The following is a 3,867-nucleotide window of genomic DNA, read 5'->3' as shown; positions in this document are numbered from 1 at the left end:
AGGCTCCTGCCACATAAACCCGAAATGTTTATTTTGACTTTGCAGGAAATTACCACACGCAGCAATATGAATTTAAGGATGCAAAATTATTAGGAACATAAACCAAAACAGTATAATTTCAAAAACAAACACAAAAATAGCTGGAAAAACTCAGCAGGTCTGACAGCATCTGCGGAGAGGAATATAGTTAACGTTTCGAGTCCGTATGACTCTTCATCAGAGCTCTTCTTCAGTATAACTTCAATGTGTTTCATTAGTTGGTGACAGATGAACACAATTATTTTCCTCTTATACTAACCACATCTCTATAAAATCCTAACAAATGCCTACAAGGCTATAAGTATTTAACTTAAGCCCATCTCAGCATCTCATTCATCAATCTTGCTGACTGTTTTCAAATTGGGGCAAATGTTTTACTAAATGAGGGTGAACAAAAATCAAGAAAGCTCATTGCATATGTGATGTTCTGCCTGAATTTTCTTAAGCTTTTAAATAGAGACTACAAAAATATTCTCTATGTTGTTGTCTGCAGCACTTTAAAGCCTGAGTTTTCATCATTTCATGCTAATAGAATGTTGATTTGGATAAGCACGAAGGATTTATTAGTAACACAGCAATTTTTCACAATACAATTAAATACACTTTGACAACTATAAAGTCAATGCACTGGTACTCTTGTCTTTTAAAATATGAATCCCATGCTTTAAATTGATGTGTTCCTCTTCAAGGTGTTGACACTACAAATCCTGCTTCAATTAAAGTTGCATGGATAAAATATGGACATGGTAACCGTGAATGTTTCAGCTAATCTGTTGAATTCCTGATGGAAGATACTTTAATGGGGTGAAATGGACATATAATGTCTTTTTAATTTTATGCAAGATGCTTTGTCCTCTTGTAGACAGTCTTGTGAGATATTTTACTAGTTTTATAAATTCAATGGGCAGAGTTTTACGTCCCGCAGGTGTAAAATAACGCTGGATGATGTCGGGTGAGCGCCCCAACATCATTGTACACTTGCGCGATATTTCGGTCGGCAGGCCCGCGTGAGAGCTGGCAGCGGACCCACAATTAAGAGGCCTCTTAAGGCCATTAATCAATTAATTAAATGTTTTTTCTCTGCCCGTCCAACGTTACGGTTGGCAGGCGGGCGAATCGGCCAGGCGGCCTTTGCATTTTTAAGGAAACCACCTCCACGGGCAGGATGAGGTTTCTGGCAATTTTTTAAAAAATGTTTTGAAAATTTTTATTATATCTACCTTCATGTGAGTGAATCCTATGTGGGGATATTTTTTTCACATTTTCCACATCTTTAGGGTTTTATATTCTTCAGTTCCCTGAGGCAGCTCTCTGCCTTCAGGGAGCTTTCATTGTGTGCTACCACACGCATGCTCAGACTTTGTTGCCCGCCCTCCTCCCGCCCCTAACCTGGCAGCTTCTCAGCACGCCTTTCAAGCTGGCTGGCCATTAATTGGCCAGCCAGCGTGAAATCACGGTGGGGGCTGATCGCGGGCGGTGGACCGTTTCCCGGCCGCTCCCGGGCCTGCCCGCCAACCCGAAAATCCTGCCCAATGCATAACTAGGTACTCAATTAATGACTTGCATACATTTCTTATGTGCATATCTGCAGTAGATTTCACAACTTTAAAACTAAATACAGAAATTGAATAAACTTCATACTGCTGCAGTTAGTGTCTTAATGCAGGCTTGTTTCACTAACCAATATGTCAATGAAGTTTTCCAAGTTGGCTATGACTCGGTGGCTGTTCCAGGAACTTTGCTAGCCTGAAAACGTCCCTAGTACAAAGGGAATATCTCTTGTGCATGCAGTAGTTGGGACACTACCTTTATTGGTTTCAACTGTATCTCATAGCTAGAGGAAACTGAGTGCCCAAATAGTTGCATCTCTGTCTGTACATGTTAAACATTGAGAATATTATAAAACAGAATAATCATGGAATTCTGACTGTTCCTCTGGCATTAGATAAATTATATTTTATAGGAAGGAAACTATTTGCATTAGGAATGTTACGGAACCTGATGGGAGGAGTGTGCAGTTAATTCTAGCCCCACAGGTCGCAACAATAGTTGAAATGTTTAATTCACCCACAAAACTGGCCAATTGTTTATCTTTGACACTGTTATTCCCAGTATAAAAAGACTCTAACCAGGTTTCTTTCAGTAAACACAAATAAATTAATTTAAAACACTACTTTTTAAAAAAATTTAATAAACTGGTTAACTTACAAGTTGTAGTTTAGACATTTAATAGTTTTCCCCTTTTAAAAAAGATATTCGAACCCTCATACACTCACACACAAACACAAAACAAGCACAGTCCCCTGCAGAGGCTAGGAAAGTCTCTTTTAAAAGGATAAAATTCAAAGAGATCTCGATGCTGTTCATCTAACAGAATTCTGGTCACAATAAGCCTGGAAGTTCCTTCAGACGGATGTTTTGGTGACGCTGTCCTTGATGACTCTCATCTGTTTTTTTTGAAATTCTGCAAAGTTGTGACAAATGAGTTATCCTGATGAAGCATTTCTGTGGGCAGAGGGAAAGTCTTTTCCTGGCAGCCTGCTTCTAAGGCACACTGACTTTCTGGGAGTTTTTAAAGACGAACATGTTCAGAGAATACTTCACTTAGGTCAGGTGTTTTTAAACCAATCAACAAGAGCCTTTATCCTGGCAACAGCAGTTTTTTGTTAACTTCAAGTATCTCTTCCCTCACCAGGTGTTCCCTGACAGACATCTATCTTGACCTGTGATTTCTTGAAGAATGGCATAGTCACAGCCCTGAATTAATATTGCAAACTTTTAAAAATAATTTAGGAGAAATGTGCAATATTCAATGCCCTTTGACTTTTCCAAAAACTGATTCCTCACACGAATTATAGAAAAATGTTTGCAGTTGTATAAAATTCTGTTGAAAAGCTTTACTTAACCGATTTTGCAGTGCTAAATGTTTTATGTAACTCTAGTCCTATAAAATCAGTAACTCATAAACAACTTGTTTCAATTTAGTGACTGTTAAGGAGGAGCATTTAAAAAGTTAAATAACTACAATAAAACTGCTACCACTGAGAAATGGTTGGAATGTAATCTATACTTAAGAGTAGGATTGCAAATCTCTTCAACGTGTGAATTTATAATCTGTACTCTTAGGCACCATTTCTCCTCTGCAAGATCTTGTGTTAAGAGAAATCCTTAGTATTCAATCAGAAGTATTTTAATGGATTAAATTCCTTGTCAGCATGAAGTTTTTAAAAAAATACAGGTGGTAACACTCAAATACAAATATTTCATTATTTATTTATATGAAAAGCACTTATATAATCAACCAATATTTTCACATTTGATTTATTCAGCAGAAATAGCTACTATTCACATGAGGATCTATAGAAAAAGGTGTTTGCAGTAAAATAATAGTTGTATTTAAATTTTGCACTTTTTCCCTAAACCAGAACACGTCAAGGAAGTCAGGTTACCCCTGTCCTCCAAGATACAATGGGTATAAATTTGTCAGGCACAGTAACACAAAATGGGTGAGAGCGAATCATCAGGTGGGTTCACTGTCTGATTTTCTTTTCATTGCAGTCAAAATCAGGTGGAGTATAAAATGGGCTACCAATTGGTTACTCCCCACTTTGCACTTTCATTCAAGATGAATTAATAAGTGTAAATTTAATTATAATCTGTGCAATCCAGTGGAAAAATAAGGCATGCATATTGTAGGTCAGTACCATGTAAGCAGACACACACAATTTTAAAATATACTTACATTTTTCAAGATATTCTATGGAAAATGTTGCAAACCAATATTATGAACTGATTAAAATAAACATATCCACATCCTGTTAAATGGCA

Source organism: Cetorhinus maximus, chromosome 6, assembly GCF_964194155.1.
Source record: "Cetorhinus maximus chromosome 6, sCetMax3.hap1.1, whole genome shotgun sequence".
Lineage (NCBI taxonomy): Eukaryota > Metazoa > Chordata > Chondrichthyes > Lamniformes > Cetorhinidae > Cetorhinus > Cetorhinus maximus.
The sequence above is the reverse complement of the archived record's forward strand: the minus strand, read 5'-3'. Positions refer to the sequence as shown.